Source organism: Chiloscyllium punctatum, chromosome 21 (genome assembly GCF_047496795.1).
Source record: "Chiloscyllium punctatum isolate Juve2018m chromosome 21, sChiPun1.3, whole genome shotgun sequence".
Taxonomy (NCBI): Eukaryota; Metazoa; Chordata; class Chondrichthyes; order Orectolobiformes; family Hemiscylliidae; genus Chiloscyllium; species Chiloscyllium punctatum.
This window is the reverse complement of record NC_092759.1, coordinates 17265673-17284056: the sequence shown is the minus strand read 5'-3', so window position 1 is coordinate 17284056 and position 18384 is coordinate 17265673. Positions and strand designations below refer to the sequence as shown.

Genomic DNA, 18384 nt, shown 5'->3' with positions numbered 1-18384 from the left:
CCTTCAACTACCACTAGCAATCACCCATGTAGCCAAATATTTACAAGCAAAGTCCATTGTAGGGTATGCAAATGATCAAAAGTGACAGAAGTGGATAGGTGGATGGGCTGGGTGGGCTGGGGAGGGTAAATCAAAATGCAGCTGGAAAATGAGATAAAGCACTATATCCCCACTGTGCCCACCTCTCAAGGTGTTAAGCGCATTAATGGACACCACATGCTCCCTCTCCAAGGGCACCTGGGCATAAAGGTAACTGCAGAAGAGGGGCAGAATCTGCTTTTTAAAAAAAAAATTATTTTTCTAATCAACCTATTCAGAGATGTTATGACATACCTAGCTACATGAGCTCCAGAGGGTTAATTAGTGATTTCCCATGAGCCTTGTAAGACCTTTCATAATCCTGACATGTGCCTTATATGGATAGGAGGCAGGTTACTCCCTGCAGAATATCTAGCTTCTGTGCTGCTTTTGTAGCCACAATATTAATATGGCTAGTCCTGTTCAGAATCTGGTTAATGCTTAATAGATATGGATACACCACGAGGAACTGCTTTATTCCTCCCTCCCCCCCCCCAAAAACACAATTTTGATAGAGTCTCTTCCCTCTCTTCCTACCTTTCCAACTCACTTTTGATGGTTTGCATTACCCATAATGGGCTTTGTTTGTAAATACTTAATTGGTTACATTGCTGTTTATTGATAGTGACTATTAGTTTCTTAAAAAACTGCATGCCCAAAACCCAAATAAAGCAACTGTCAAGATAACATTCAGCTAAATCCCTACAAGTTAGTCAACTTCCAAAAGGATCACAAAAGGACAGATTTGTTCTGGTCTCCAAGATTCTCAGTGATTTTTGCAATCAATAAGCAAGCCAAAAATCAGATGGCATTGCAACACAGACATTACTATCTGATAGGCACTTAGTACTTGATATCGTCTTGCAGCATTAATGTTAGACTCAAAATAAAGGCATTCCAGCCCTGCTGTCAAGTGTCCTAATGTTGCTAAGAGTCTTGAATTTTGGAGAAAGCAACAGCAGTTCCCTTGCATCAACAAATCGCATCATCCTGTTTCACAGAACCGACTGAGTTGTCTCCAAAATTCTCAATACATGACCGTGGACTGCCAGTACTGTCAAATCCAAGGATTCAAACCAAAGCTGTAAAGACTCGATAATGGCTGTGAATCTAGCCAGTAATGAGAAAGAAAACATCAATCGTACACTGTATCTAAAAATCACTTCAGAAATGTCTAACAATGAGACATTTACCAATTTTGGGACAATATTTCTATATCTGTCCCACTATTGTTTCTTCATTGCTCATCTCCGGGTACTTCAGAAGCTACACCGTTGTTACTTTCTGTATTCAAATCACATGACAGGATTGTAAACTACGACAATGGTTTTAAAGGCTGTTAACCACAATTTGACAGCTTAAAAGGAAAAGTACATTCCCTGAATACCTATTCGATAAAGGATACAACAAATAATTATTAGCAATTGCTTCCATATTGGGCCCTATTTTTACTAAATATCACTGAAATCAGACCTCACTGGATCTTTGTCACTGATTTGTTTGTAGTAGTCCACTTTCAACATTGCAATGCTACAATATACTGGTAAAGTATAAAAACAATTTCTTTAAAATGTTGATCACAGCAAGGAAGAAAAAACTGACAAACTGTTACCCAACTGCTAAAATGAGAAGTGAAAAGTGCATCTGCTTGAAGCACTCTTTTCTGAATTCGGCCGGGAGTCCAAGCCCTAAACCAGACAAGCCAAATACAATAACAAATGGCAAATTGTTGCATTGATGGAGGCTTTTATTAAATAGAGGTCCTATCAGTTTGCTCAAAAATCAAACCAAGCTACAAACCTTTTCAAGAATACTATTCAAACAGCAAGCAGCACTGCATGATGGCGGATAGGATCAAGAAAAACCCTAAGGGGCTTTCTCTAGCTATATGGAATAAAAGAATGACTAGAGTAAAATTAGGGCCAATCAAGGATAGTAGTGGGAAGTTGTGCGTGGAGTCAGAGGAGATAGGGGAAGTGCTAAATGAATACTTTTCATCATTATTCACACTAGAAAAAGCCAATGTGGTCGAGGAGAATGCCAAGATACAGGCGACTAGACTAGGTGGAATTGAGGTGTATAAGGAGGAAGTGTTAGCAATTCTGGAAAGTGTGAAAATAGATAAGTCCCCAGGGCCAGATGGGATTTATCCTCGGATTCTCTGGGAAGCCAGGGAGGAGATTGCAGAGCCTTTGGCTTTGACCTTTATGTCATCATTGTCTACAGTAGTAGTGCCAGAAGACTGGAAGATAGCAAATGTTGTTCCCTTGTTCAAGAAGGGGAGTAGACACAACCCTGGAAATTATAGATCTGTGAGCCTTATGTCAGTTGTGGGTAAACCGTTGGAAAGGGTTATAATAGATAGGATTGATAACCATCTTGAGAGGAATAAGTTGATTCGGGATAGTCAACACAATTTTGTGAAGGATAGGTCATGCTTCACAAACCTTATTGAGTTCTTTGAGAAGGTAGCCAAACAGGTGGATGAGGGTAAAGCGGTTGATGTGGTTTATATAGGTTTCAGTAAGGCGTATGATAAGGTTCCCCATCGTAGGCTATTGCACAAAATACAGAGGCATGGAATTGAGGGTGATTTAGCAGTTTGGATCAGAATTTGGTTAGCTGAAAGACAACAGAGAGTGGTGGTTGATGGGAAATATTCATCCTGGAGTTCAGTTACGTATGGGTACCACAAGGATCTGTTTTGGGTCCACTGTTGTTTGCAATTTATATAAATGACCTGGAGGAGGGCACAGAAGGATGGGGTAGTAAATTTGCAGATGACATTAAGGTCAGTAGAGTCATGGATAGTGACAAAGGATGTTGGAGATTACAAAGAGACAAAGATAAACTGCTGGGCTGAGAGGTGACAAATTGAGTTTAATGAGGTGATTCATGTTGGAAGGAATAACAGGAATGCCGAGTAGAGGGCTAATGGTAAAATTCTTGGTAGTGTAGATTATCAGAGAGATCTTGGTATCCAGGTACCTAGATCCTTGAAAGTTGCCACCAAGGTTGATTGGGTTGTTAAGGCAGCATATGGTGTTTTAGCTTTTCAGAACCATGAGATCATGCTGCAGCTGTACAAAACTCTAGTGTCGCCACATTTGGAGTATTGCACACAGTTCTGGTCATTGCATTATAGGAACAACGTGGAAGCTCTGGAAAGGGTTCAGAGGAGATTTACTAGGACATTGCCTGGTATGGAGGGAAGGCCTTACGAGGAAAGACTGAGGGACCGGAGGCTGTTTTCATTAGAGAGAAGAAAGTTGAGGGGTGACTTAGAGATTATTGGGGCGGCACGGTGGCTCAGTGGTTAGCACTGCTGCCTCAGTGCCAGGGTCCCAGGTTCGATTTCAGCCTCGGGCGACTGTCTGTGTGGAGCTTGCACATTCTGCCCTTGTCTGAGTGGGTTTCCTCTGGGTGCTCCAGTTTCCTCCCACAGTCCAAAGATGTGCAAGTCAGGTGAATTAGCCATGCTAAATTGCCCATAGTGTCAGGTGCATTAGTGAGAGGGAAATGGATCTGGGTGGGTTGCTCTTCCGAGGGTCGGTGTGGGCTGGTTGGGCCGAACGACCTGTTTCCACACTGTAGGGAAACTAATCTAACCCAATTACGATAAACAGAGGGTTAGATAGGTTGGACACTGAAAGCCTTTTGCCTCAGATAGAAGTGGGACATAGCTTTAAATTGATGGGTGATAGATATAGGACAGATGTCAGAGGTAGTTTCTTTACTTAGTAGTGGGGGTGTGGAATGCACTGCCTGTAACAGCAGTAGACTCACCAACTTTAAGGGCATTTAAATGGTCATTGAATAGGCATATGAACGAGAATGGAATAGTGTAGGTTAGATGGGCTTCAGATTGGTTCCACAGGTAGGCACAACATTGACGGCCGAAGGGCCTGTACTGTACTGTAATGTTCTATGTTTCTGTGATGAACAGATCAATATCCGTACCCTAGCAAAATGATAGTTTGAGACTTTGCTCTGGATACAGTGAGTATTGACAAGTGTCTCAATCAATATTAACACTTTGGAAATATCCTGAGCAGAGCGGGTTTTGAGAAGATTTGTAGCTCAGGCTGAGGTGATGGATGTAGGTTTGCCCGCTGAGTTGCAAGGTTCATTTCCAGATGTTTCGTCACCCTACTAGATAACATCTTCAGTGGGCATCCAGGCAAAGCACTGCTGTGATTCCTGCTTTATATTTATATGTTTGGGTTTCTTTGAGGTGGTGATGTCATTTCTGTTCTTTTTCTCAGGGTGGTAGATGTGGTCTAACTTGATGTATTTGTTGATAGAGTTCCGGTTGGAATGCCATGCCTCTAGGAATTCTCGTGTCTCTCTCTGTTTGGCTTGTCCTAGGATGGATGTGTTGTCCCAGTCGAAGTGGCGTCCTTCCTTATCTGTATGTAAGGACACTAGAGAGAGGGTCATGTTGTTTTGTGGCTAGTTGATGACCCTCTCTCACTAGTATCCTTACATACAGATAAGGAAGGACGCCATTTCGACTGGGTCAACACATCCATCCTAGGACAAGCCAAACAGAGATGCAAATGATAATGATTTCAGCAGAATTCACACACTAAGCACCTCCAATTAGTGGATTACTCCAGACCATTATTTTCAGGGGTTTCATGGCTTATGTACATTATCAGCTGTTTTTTTGCAAAAACATAGACAAGCATCATTGTAGTAATGTTCCTTCCAACATGATGGTTTTGCTCTTTTCTGTTTGAATCTTTTTGTAATGTCTCTCTTTGCTTTGTATGTCTGAGGTATTACTTATGACCAAAACTTTAAAAATCAACAGGAATTTTCCTGTCTAGTTAAAACCCCAGCCAATTTTCAACAACTGTTCTATAATATATCTAAATTGTCCACTACAAAAAGGAATGACAGACATGTTAGGCAATAATAATGTCTTGTTCTTTAAAAACTGAAGCCAAATAAACCCTTATATTAAAAAACCTATCAGTGAAGCAAATGGAACAAGTAGCCTTCTGTCACCAAACCCATTAGCTTTCAATCCTTGCACCTTAAATCACAAGCTTTGAGAATTACAATCTCACTTTTTGCTGTCAAGGTTCAGAATCAAGAGTTCAATCAGAAAAAAAAACTATTTCACTCAAACAACTTGAAGGTGTGTCTACATATTTACTGCTGTTTGCCATTCTTCTTGGCCAGAAATAATTTAAATGTATGAATTATATTTCAAGTGATACAGTATTTTTCTCAGCTTCAATAACAGCAAACCAGAAGATGCTCAAGTAAATTGACCATATAAACAGATGTACCATATTAATTTTAATATCAGTGCTTAGAATCAGAGATGTAAGAAAGTGAGGACTGCAGATGCTGGAGATCAGAGCTGAAAATGTGTTGCTGGAGCAGCACAGCAGGTCAGGCAGCATCCAAGGAGCAGGAGAATCGACGTTTTGGGCATTCCTGAAGAAGGGCTCATGCCCGAAATGTTGATTCTCCTGCTCCTTGGATGCTGCCTGACATGCTGTGCTGCTCCAGCATCACATTTTCAGCTTAGAATCAGAGATGTAAATCACGGAAACAGACCCTTCACTCCAACTCATCCATGTCAACCAGATATCCTAAATTAATCTAGTCCCATTTGCCCACATCCCTCTAAACCCTTCTTAAGTATATACCCATCCAGGTGCCTTTAAATATTGTATTTGTACCAGCCTCCATCACTTTCTCTGGCAGCTCAATCCATACATGCCCCACCCTCTGCATGAAAAGTTATCCCTCTGGTTCCTTTTAAAGCTTTCCTCTCTCACCTTAAACCTATGCCCTGCAGATTTGGACACCACCATCCCAGGAAAAAAAGATTTGTCTGTTTAACCTACCCATGCCCCTCATGATTTTATAAACCTCTCTAAGGTCACCCCTCAGCCTACGAAGCTCCAGGGAAAATAGTCTCAGCCTATTCAGCCTCTCCCTATTGCTCAAACCCTCCATCCCTGGCAACACGCTTGTTAATCTTTTCTGAACCCTTTCAAGTTTCATAACATCCTTCCCATAGGAGGGGGACCATAAATGCACACAATTATTCCACCACACTTGTTTGGAGGCCATCCCTACTCCCAACATCCACAAGTCCTTCATAACAAACGGATAAACAACCCCCACACTTTTCTGCTGAGGCAATCACAAGCACAACCCAGCCATTCAAACATTTTTTTTTACACATTGAAGGAAAGCCTCAAAATTTGTTTAGTTCTTCCTTCTTTAATGACAGATTAATTTCTGCCACATCGCCTATTCCTACACGCAACTGGAGAAGAATTCAAAGAATCCAAAACAAAAATGAATGAGTTTGAAACCAAGTTTATTGTGTCATGAATCAATAGAGAGTGTGCTGATAACTGAGTATTACTATTCAACAAACCATCAAAAATGTGTCACTACCAATTAAATCACCAAGATAATCCATTTGACCGATAGACTGCTATTCAGAGCAAAAGCAATTCATAACAGGTTTCATCATTAACAGGAAAATAAATGTCTATTGGAAACAAACATCCTTAAACTACTCAAAAAATGGCTTACTAATTTATTACTATGTGGCTTAAGTTATACCCCTTTAAAACCCCAAATGCAAACAATTACTCATCATACACACAAGAGAAAAAGGTTGACAAATATCATGGGTGAAAAAAACATTGATAGGTGAAAACAAGTTCTGTAGTTCAAGAATCCAGATCACAGAGTGGAGAATTATTTCTTATAGTTATAGAGTCATAGAGATGTACAGCACAGAAACAAACCCTTCGGTCCAACTCCTCCATGCCAACCAGATATCCTGACCTAATCTCGTCCCATTTGCCAGCACTTGGCCCATATCCCTCCAAACCCTTCCTATTTATATCCCCATCCAGATGCCTTTTAAATGCTGTAATTGTACCAGTCTCTACCACTTTCTCTGGCAGCTCATTCCATACACACACCACCCTCAGTGAAAAGGTTGCCCCTTATATCGCTTATATCTTTGTGTCCACCCCGCTCACCCTAAACTTATGCCCTCTAGTTCTGGACCCCTCCACCCCAGGGAAAATACCTTGTCTATTTATCCTATCAATGCCCCTCATGATTTTATAAAGCTCTATAAGGTCACCCCTCAGCCTCTGACACTATAGGGAAACTCTTGGTTTTAGCATTATGACAATATTTCTGCAGAGACTGATCGCTGATCTTTGAATCAATAGCTGATCAGGTGGACCTTTAATTCTTTTTTTTTCTTTTCACTCAGAGTATGTTGCTTCTTGTTTCCAGGCTCTGCATGTCTTGAGTGCACTGTGCTCACATATCTAACTAAATACAGATGAACCAATCCAAAAGCTATCCTTAGTCATTATTCACCTCAAAGACTCCTGGTTCCACCATGCCTCAAAGTATTATGCTCTGACAAGTAACAAGTTTGTATGGCTAACGTGTACATCATATAATCCCACTCTACCTTCAAGTTGCAGAAGAAAACTCCTGAATTATTTTTAGCCACACAGCAGTGCCTGATCTCTGCTATCCAGCTTGTAAGCCAAAAGGATACACTGCAACTTCACATGGAATATCTCCAAGTCCAATACGGAGTACTCTGCCTTAGAAACAGACAAAATAGAAGTAGGGCCTTTCAAGCTGGTCTGCCATTCAATATTATAATTGATCATCTAAATCAGTATCCTTTCCTGCTTTATCCTCATATCTTTTGATCCTTTTTGCCACAAGAACTTATCTAACCCCTTCTTGAAAACATTCAATGCCTTGGCATCAACCATTTGTGCGGCAGAGAATTAAACAAGTTCATGATTTCAAGTGAAGAATTTCTCATCTCTGTCCTAAATGGCCTACACCATATTCTTAAACTGTGACCATCAATTCTTGACCCTCCGGCTGTCAGGAACACCCTTCCTAATGTTTCCTATCTAGCCCTGTTAGAATTTCATAGGTTATTATGATATTTATGCCCCCAGCCCCCATCTTCTAAACTCCAGTGAATTTCGTCCTAACTAACCCAAGTCTCCTCTCATACTTTAGGTCTGCTACTCCAGGAATCTGTCTGGTAAACCTTGTCACACTTCCTACATTGCCAGACATCCTTCCTCAGTTAAGGAGAACACAACTGCACACAACATTCCAGGTGTGGTCTCATCAAGGCCCCGTACAATTTCAGCAAGATATCTCTGCTCCTATACTCGAATCCTTTCACCATAAAAGGACAACATACCATTTGTCAACTTTAGCACTTGTATACTTACTTACAGTGACAAGGTCTCATTGCATCCCCCCCCTTCCTCAATCTATCCCCGTTTAGATAATAATCTGCCTTCCTGTTTTTGTTACCAAATCAAAGTGGAAAATATCACATTTCATCTGCATGCATTTTGCCACTCAACTTGTCCAAGCATCTCTCTATAGTTCATCCTCCCTTCCAACTGTGTCACCTGCAAACTTGGAGATATTGTACTTCGTTCACTCACAAGTATTGTAAATAACTGGGTCAAAGCATTCATCCCTGTGATAGCCCATTAGTCACTCCATACCACTTGAAAGAAAGATCAGTTCATTCCTATTTTGTTTCCAGTCTATCATTTCAATACTCTATCCTTAGTCCTATGCAGTTTAATTTGACATGCCTTTTCAGTCGGTGACAACATCTTTCATAAACCAGAGTTGAAAAATCCCTACAGAGGTTAGAAAACCAGTGAAATCAATAAAAATGAACAACGACTTAGTCCAACATGTTTGAAATGTCTGATGAACACATTTGATATTCTCTTTCAAAATGCTCCAATCAACAGCAAATCAGTCACTGGCAGTAATTCACTCCAATGTTGAATCTCAAAAAACATTTTTACAATCCCAGCTACATTTGAAAAGATGTTTCCTTTCCATTATTCAACTGGACACAGTATAAAATAGATTTCCAGTATACACCATAAAGATGACTTTTTTGGACAGTGGACAAAAATCAATGGAGAAAGATATCACGTTCCCTCTTAATGGTCATTTAAGCGGGCATTGGACAAGCATATGGAGGTTATTGGGCTAGTGTAGGTTAGGTAGGCTTCGGTCGGCGCAGCAGCGAGGGCCGAAGGGCCTGTACTGCGCTGTATTTTTCTATGTTCTATACGAAAGCAGCTGTGAAAGAAGGGGTTACAATTATAAAAAGCCAAGATACTGCATTTCATTGATTTGTAGCTACAAAGTTACCTTACTTAAATAGTGGGGTAGGATGCTAGACTCAATCAACTGAGAGAGAAAGAGGAGGGGGGGGGGGGGGGAGAGAATGAGTGTGTGTGTGCATGTGCGCACACATGAACATGTGTCTGGGCCACAGATAGTCCGTTGATTGGTTTTTCAATTGAGCAGTTGTGTGGGTTCATGCAAGCTCAGCAAAGTAACAACTTTTGATTGTAACAGGTGCCTTTGAACCAAACCCTGGAAACAGGAGAAGCTTGCAAAGTAAAAGCACCTAAATCTCACTCTCCTCTCCATTTGTGTGAAATAACAGAAAATCATCTGGTAGCTGTTCTCACACCATTTTTCTGTCAACTGTTCTCTGAAAATTCCCTTGCTGACTTTCACCTTGGTTATGGAGAGAGATAGGTGCGCACAACAAGGAAGTTTTTACAATTGGGGGAAGGGAAATTACGATGCTGTAAGACAGGATTTGAGGAGCATACGTTGGGAGCATAGGCTGTCAGGGAAGGATGTGGTGGAAATGTGGGACTTTTTCAAGGAGCAGATACGACGTGTCCTTGATATGTATGTACCGATCAGGCAGGAAAGAAATGGTCGTGTGAGGGAGCCTTGGTTGACGAGGGAGGTTGAATGTCTAGTAAAGAGGAAGAAGGAGGCTTACATAAGGTTGAGGAAACAAGGTTCAGACAGAGCAGTGGAGGGATACAGGATAGCCAGAAGGGACCTGAAGAAAGGGATTAGGAGAGCTAAGAGAGGGCATGAAAAATCCCTGGCAGATAGGATCAAGGATAACCCCAAGGCATTCTATGGGTATGTGAGAAACCTGAGAATGACGAGAACGAGGGTAGGTCCGATCAAGGACAGTGGTGGGAGACTGTGTATTGAGTCGGAAGAGATAGGAGAGGTCTTGAACAAGTACTTCTCTTCAGTATTTACGAACGAGAGGGACCGTATTGTTGAAGAGGAGAGTGTGAAACGGACTGATAAGCTAGAAGAGATACCTGTTAGGAAGGAAGATGTGTTGGACATTTTGAACAACTTGAGGATAGACAAGTCCCCCGGGCCTGACGGGATATATCCTAGGATTATGTGGGAAGCAAGAGAGGAAATTGCAGTACCGTTGGCAATGATCTTCTCGTCTTCACTGGCAACTGGGGTGGTACCAGGGGACTGGAGAGTAGCGAATGTTGTGCCCCTGTTCAAAAAAGGGAATAGGGATAACCCCGGGAATTACAGGCCAGTTAGTCTTACTTCTGTGGTAGGCAAAGTAATGGAAAGGGTACTGAGGGATAGGATTTACGAGTATCTGGAAAGACACTGCTTGATTAGGGACAGCCAGCACGGATTTGTGAAGGGTAGGTCTTGCCTTACAAGTCTTATTGAATTCTTCGAGGAGGTGACCAAGCATGTGGATGAGGGTAGAGCAGTGGATGTAGTGTACATGGATTTTAGTAAGGCATTTGATAAGGTTCCCCATGGTAGGCTTATGCGGAAAGTCAGGAGGCATGGGATAGAGGGAAATTTGGCCAATTGGATAGAAAACTGGCTAACCGGTCGAAGTCAGAGAGTGGTGGTAGATGGTAAATATTCAGCATGGAGTCCAGTTACAAGTGGAGTTCCGCAGGGATCAGTTCTGGGTCCTCTGCTATTTGTAATTTTTATTAATGACTTAGAGGAGGGAGTCGAAGGGTGGGTCAGTAAATTTGCAGATGATACAAAGATAGGTGGAGTTGTGGACAGCGAGGAGGGCTGTTGTCGGCTGCAGAGGGACTTAGATATGATGCAGAGCTGGGCTGAGGAGTGGCAGATGGAGTTCAACCCTGCCAAGTGTGAGGTTGTCCATTTTGGAAGAACAAATAAGAATGCGGAATACAGGGTTAATGGTAGGGTTCTTGGTCAGGTGGAGGAACAGAGGGATCTTGGGGTCTATGTACATAGATCTTTGACGGTTGCCACTCAGGTGGATAGAGTTTGTAAGAAGGCCTATGGAGTATTATCGTTCATTAGCAGAGGGATTGAATTCAAGAGTCGTGAGGTGATGTTGCAGCTGTACAGGACTTTGGTTAGGCCACATTTGGAGTACTGTGTGCAGTTCTGGTCGCCTCACTTTAGGAAAGATGTGGAAGCTTTGGAGAGGGTGCAGAGAAGATTTACCAGGATGTTGCCTGGAATGGAGAGTAGGTCGTACGAGGATAGGTTGAGAGTTCTCGGCCTTTTCTCGTTGGAACGGCGAAGGATGAGGGGTGACTTGATAGAGGTTTATAAGATGATCAGAGGAATAGATAGAGTAGACAGTCAGAAACTTTTTCCCCGGGTACAACAGAGTGTTACAAGGGGACATAAATTTAAGGTGAAGGGTGGAAGGTATAGGGGAGATGTCAGGGGTGGGTTCTTTACCCAGAGAGTGGTGGGGGCATGGAATGCGCTGCCCAAGGGAGTGGTAGAGTCAGATTCATTGGCGACCTTTAAGCGGCATTTGGATAGGTACATGGATGGGTGCTTAATCTAGGATAGAAGTTCGGCACAACATCGTGGGCCGAAGGGCCTGTTCTGTGCTGTATTGTTCTATGTTCTATGTTCTAAAACAAAAGGGATTAAACCCTTTCAGTGGAACCAAAAGTGTGAATCCTCAAGCAGTGAATTAAAGTCTGAGAATGAGGATAGCCACAATCTCATGTGATTAGCAAAGACTTGGAAAGAGGTGGGGAAAAAAAATCCCATCTGAACTGGTGCCAGAACATTTTTCCTTCTTATGCACACAGAAAATAGATAACAGGATTGAGTGTATGGGTGTCAGGATTAGAGTAGTGATGAAGGGCTCCTATCCGAAACGTTGATTTTCCTGCTCCTCAGATGCTGCCTGACCTGTTGTGCTTTTCCAGCACTACTCTAATCTTGACTTTAATCTCTAGCATCTGCAGTACCCACTTCCGCCTGGAATATGGGTGTGCCTGTTTGTATTTGTAGGAATTTTTAAAAGGGGCCAGAGTTTGAATTAAGTCAGCAAATCTTTTCTTTCTGGCTGCTGGATTTTGTCATCAAAGGTTTTTCCCTTGTTAATGGAAAACTTAGTGTGCATATTCTTTTAATCTGAACTGGACAATTTGGTGGTTTAAATTTTCATATTTGTGACAACTCTGGAAATAGTGAGGCTTGGTTTCCAACACACTACCCCAGCAGGTCATGACAGTATCACAGATATGCTTGTAACGAGCATTTCTGTCACTTCAGTCATAAAGTCATGCAGCACGGAAAAATACTTTTCAATTTAACCAGTCCATGCCATCCATAACCCAAACTAAACTAGTCCCGCCTGTCTGCTCCTGGCCCATATCCCCACCAAGCCTTTCTTATTCAGTTATCCAAATGTCTTTTGAACAGCGAAATTGTACCCACGTCCACCACTTCCTCAAAAGTTCATTCCACGCAAACCACCCTCTGAGCAAAATTTGCCCCTCGTCTTTTTTAAATTTCTCTATTTTAACTTTTAAGAAACGTGCCCCTCATCTTGAAATCCCCCATCCTAGGGAAAAGACAACTACCATTAACCCTTTCTATACCCCTCATGATTTTCTAAATCTCTAAGGTTGCCTCTCAACCTCCTATGATTCAGTGAAAAAACGTCCCAGCCTTCCTTTTTAACTCAAACCTTCCATACCTGGCAATATCCTAGTAAATCTCTTCTGAACCCACTCCAGTTTAATATCCTTCCTATAAACTGGGTGACCAGAACTGGACACAGTATTCCAGGAGAGGCCTCACCAACGTCTTGTACAATCTCAACATGTCCCAACTCCTATACTCAAAGGTCTGTGCAATGAAGGCAAGCATGCTAAATGCCTTCTTAACCACACTGTCTAGAAGTGACAGAAACTTCAAAGAATATGTACCTGAACCTCTTGGTCTTGCTGTTTTACACCATAACCCAAGGCCCTAACATTAGTTGGAGAAGCCATACTCTTGTTTATTGAACCAAAATGCAATATCTTGCATTTATCCAGATTTAACTCCATCTGCCATTTTTCAACCCATTGACCCATTTCATAAAGATCCTTTTGCAATCTTAAACCTTCTTCACTGTCTACTATGCCACCAATTTTGGTGTCTGCAAACTTACGAACTATGTTCTCATGCAAATCATTTATGTAAATGACAAAAGAGGACCCAGAACCGATCCTCGTGGAACACAGGTGGTGACGGGCCTCCAGTTCGAAAAGCAACCATCCACCACCATCTCTGGACATCAAGCCAATTATGTCTCCAAAGTGGCAAGCGCACCCTGAATCCCATGCGACCTAACTTTACTAATTAATCTACCATGCAGGAAACTTATCAAAGACTTTCGGAAAGTCCAAGTTGACAATGTGTACTGCTCTGCCCTCAATCCTTTTGGCAGCTTCTTCAAAAACCTCAATCAAGTTTGAGAAAGACAATTTTCCTTGCAAAAACCATGTCATTTATCCCTAATCAATTTTTGCTTCTCTAGATGCCCATAAATCCTAACTTGTAAAATTACCTCCAACAATTTACCACAACCAAAGTCAGACTCACAGGTCTGTAGTTCCCCAGTTGCTCCTTACAACCTTTTTTAAGCAAAGGTACAACATTAGCCACCCTCCAAGTCTTCAGACACCTCATCCGTGGTTATAGATAACACAAATAGCCCTGCAAGGCGTCACGCAATTTTCTCCCTCACTTCTCACAACATTCTGGGATTCATTAGATCAGGTCAACCAAAGTAACAAGTTCTTCTGAAATGCAACGAAATGAGCAAATATATTCAACCTAATTACAATCCAAATGATAGTTATACATTTTCTGGTGTTCCTCTTTTCACTGGTTTCATAGTTTCCTCTCATCAGTTTAAAAACTAACAGGAGACATTTTGCGTAGAATTCTACTTCTGCAAGCTAAATAAAACATTTCAGAAATATTTAGGTATATGCTTTGGTATCTTAAGTGCACAAGGCTATGAACCAAGTGCTGAAAAATAGGATTTGAACAGATCCTGGTTGTCTTTGACCAACACATACTCAATGGACCAAAGGGACTTTTCTGTGCTGTAGACTCAATGTTGCTCGAAGACTTACTTGCGCAATTGAAGTTATGGCTGTCTAAAACCAACAGTTTAAGCTAAACTCAGGAAAAGGCTGTAGTCAAACAGATAGGGAATTACAACATGACAAGGAAAAGGTATAGCAGCTAAGGAAAGAAACAATGCTGCTTAAACAGAATAATCATAACAATGACACTAAGGAGCAACGTTCTGATATCTAGATTGCCAAGAGTTATTCCTCCAAGCAACCTTTCCTATCAACAATAGTATGACTTACTTTTAACAGATAATGAACTTTCGCCAAGGAGTCAAAATTGCTCACCCAAATGTACATCAGCCCCCTACAGGTTGCAGACTTAATAAATCTGCTTACAACCTAAAGAATAAAAATTCAACTGTAAGAAAGTAATGCAAGCTTCACAATCACAGTATATTCAAAGCAACACCATCTAAAATTTAAGATACTAAAAGACATGATACTTAAACTTGGACCAATGAAAATCAAAAATCTTGCAATTATGTAGAGTTCTCACCTGTAGAATTTACAAAGAAAAAACTGCAGAGTGTTGCCTGGTTAATAAACTTAGTCAAATTGATGAGGTGGTCACCTTTTCATTTGATCATGGACAGAGAATTTTCCTCAAACAAAAGCAGAAATTGCTGGAGAAACTCAGCTGGTCTGATAGCATCTGTGGAGAGAAAGAAGAATTAACATTGAGTCCAGTGACCCTTCTTCAAAACAGAACTTTGTTTTTCTAATAAAAAGGATTATTCATATGTTTAGTAATTTATAAACAAGCCAGCCAATAAACTGTAGCTAAAATATTGGCATTCTTAAGTCAATGACTCAATAAAACTAGTTTGGATGAGGGACAACTACACTTTAAAATACACATTGGTCAGATAGATTTCTGAGTTTAATTTAATGCTGAAAACTGAAATAAAGCTTAATTTTGGTACAAAGTGCACTCCAGAGATAAAATTTTATTTCTTCACAATGAGACCTCAAAAGTTTCAATTTTGCAGTTGGTTTCTCAAGATTTAAGTGTCTGAAGTTCTTTAGTGCTATCACAGTTGAGATACTTTCATCACAATGATTTTTTTGAACAGTAGATTGGACTGAAACTCTTTAGAAATTCCATTGTTTTTGGTTTTAACAATTTTTAATTAAACTGCAATTAAAAATATTCCCTTCAAAACACTTTTTACTATTTGGTTCTGTTACTAGCAGAACCACGAACTGTTCTAGGCAGAAGGGCATTCAGCCCTTCACGCTTGCACCAGTTCTTTCCCTCCCCTCCTCCCCACCCCACCCCCCACATCCTTGCATACTATTTCTATCCAAATATTCAACCAATGCCTTCTCAAATGCCTCAATTGAACCTGCCTCACCACATTTCCAAACAGTGCATTCCATACGCCATGCTCAGTGTGAAAAGGTTTTTTTCTCATGTCATCCTTGTCTTGTTTGCACATTGCATTAAAGCAGGAAAAGGAAGCAATTATTTCAAGCCTGATATATGGCTTTAAATTTGACTTCACAAATTCAGTCGTCAGTAACTCCCACAATAACGTAGATTATAACAATTCAAGAAGGCAGTTCATCATCTTTTCAAGGGCAACTAGGGATGGACAACAAAAGCTGGCCAGCCAGAGACACTTGCATCCCACAAGAGAATAAAAAATGAGTTGCATACCTTGTATCGAAATAAAATGAATGCAAAATGAGACTTACTGATTAAAGGTCACAACCATGTTGCAATTTGATGTCTTGTGATTTTCAGTCAATAATAGAAATGGTATCTTCCCACATGCACTTCATACCTACTCATTCTCTTCGAAAATTATTGCCTACTGTAAAATTCACTCTGCCTTTCTCACATCCACTTATCTCCTCTCTCCCAACTGCTGTCATATCTAACGCTCCATCTATCTCTGATGCACTTATTCTGATCTTCCCTCTGTACATTGTTCTTCCTTCCTCACAGCTCCACATCTCAAACAGGGATGAAACAGCTGTCATAGCAGGGGAGCTGACTAACTTACCAGACTTCAGAAAAATGGAGGGGGGGGTGAGGGGTGACATGAGATATATAGAATTGATAAAGGTGGATGTTGAACAGATCATCCTCTTTGTGGGACACACAGTCTCGAACAAGAGGTTATAGATACAAATGAGATGAGGAGAAACTATTCTCAGGAAGGTTGTTTATCTGTGGAACTCACTACTTGGAGGCAGAATCAATCAATCAACAGATTCAAGAAAGAAAACTGTTCTCTTTCTGGTGAAAAGCAGGATAAAGAGCAATGAGGTGCACACAGGAAAATGGAATTGAGACCAGGATAAGATCAGCCATGATCATGTTAAATGGCAGAGTGGGCTGAAAGAGCTGAATTCCTTACTCCCACACCTAATTCCTATGTTCCTATACACTCTTATTATATCCAACCCCAACAAATGAGTCTCATGCGGCATGGTGGTTCAGTGGTTAGCCCTGCTGCCTCTCAGCACCAGGGATCTGGAATCAATTCCTCCGTCGGGTATTTGCACATTCTCCCCATGTCTGAACGGGTTTCCTCCTGATCTCCAGTTTCCTCCCTCAGTCCAAAGCTGTGCAGGTTAGGTGGATTGGCCAGGCTAAATTGCCCACACAGTGCCCAGGGATGTGCAGGCTAGGTGAATTAGCAATGGGAAATGCAGGGTTACAGGGATGGGACAGGAGGCTTTGCAAGTCACGGTGGCACAGTGGTTAGCGCTGCTACCTCACAGCATCAGAGACCCGGGTTCAATTCCCGCCTCAGGCAACTGTCTGTGAAGTTTGCACATTCTCCCTGTGTCTGCGTGGGTTTCCTCCGGGTGCTCCAGTTTCCTCCCACTGTCCGAAAATGTGCAGGTTGGGTGAACTGGCCATGCTAAATTGCCCACAGTGTTAGGTGAAGGCGTGAATGTAGGGGAATGGGTCTGGGTGAGTTGCTCTTCGGAGGGTAGTGTGGACTTGTTGGGCCAAAGGGCCTGTTTCCACACTATAAGTAATCTAAATCTAAAGTCAGTGTGAACGTGATGGGCCAAATGACCTGTTTACACACTGTAGGGATTCTATGGTACAGTGAAATATCCTAATTAATTTACAGACTTAAATGTCAAATGATTACTGTTTTAGTGCATGACTGAAGGAGTGCTACATTACAAGAGATTGGTTTAACATTTCCAAAATAAATAACGTTCACTTCCATAGGTCGAAATCAAAGGGCAATGCCAATCAGATTAAAGAGAGTTTGCTTGTTTCTGTAATCAACTAAATACTGCAGGTGCAGATCTATTCTTTCATTTGTTGATTGCAAAATGTTATTGTGTACAAATTGACTACTGCATGCAGCTCCATAAGTGACAGTATTTCAAAGACAAGAATTGGGATCCAAGTATTTTTTTTGATTGATAAGACAAATCCATTAGTTGCAAAAAAGCTTTAGAAAGCCCTTGGGACAAAGAAAGCATTACATACATTTTACATTTGATTGACACTTTTCTTTTTGTCCTTCAAGGTCTCCCTGCATCTTTTCATACACTTCACTCTCTCTTTACTGCGTTGGCATAAGGTTTTAGCAGCCAAGAAATAATTTCGTTGAATTGAGAAAACGTATGCACCACTTGATTAGTAAAAACCAATGCCCACTGCTGTACCCCTGCTGTAACATTCCATGTATTCAAAACGCATATAAAGCAGCAGAGACAACTCCATGCAAATCTATCCTCTCACACAACTCCATTCCTCCCAGTATCAGACTTTTAAAACAACCAGCAGTCACTTGAAAACTATGAATAATAATTTTAAATAGTAATGCCTAAATTAAGACCTTTCAAGTTATCCACAAATACACAATGCATAATGAAAAGCTAGCATAAGTGTTCAGCAAATGTAATTAGACTATTGGCTTTTATTTAAATCAGAATGGAGTATAAAGTAGGAGTCTTGCTAAATTAATCAAGACACTAGACAGTCCAGACCTGGAATACTGTGAACAGCTTTGGT

General features: G+C 41.2%; 1 long non-coding RNA gene across 1 annotated transcript in view; it reads right to left on the bottom strand.

Annotated features, from left to right (window-relative positions):
• The window catches only part of LOC140492609 (uncharacterized), a 77445-nt gene that overhangs the window by 41143 nt on the left and 17918 nt on the right, over positions 1–18384 (bottom strand). Inside the window, exons 2-3 of the long non-coding RNA XR_011963586.1 lie at positions 14887–15042; positions 14631–14729 (exon numbers count right to left, since the gene is read on the bottom strand). This is a non-coding gene — a long non-coding RNA (uncharacterized lncRNA). The remainder of the gene's footprint in view (positions 1–14630; positions 14730–14886; positions 15043–18384) is intronic.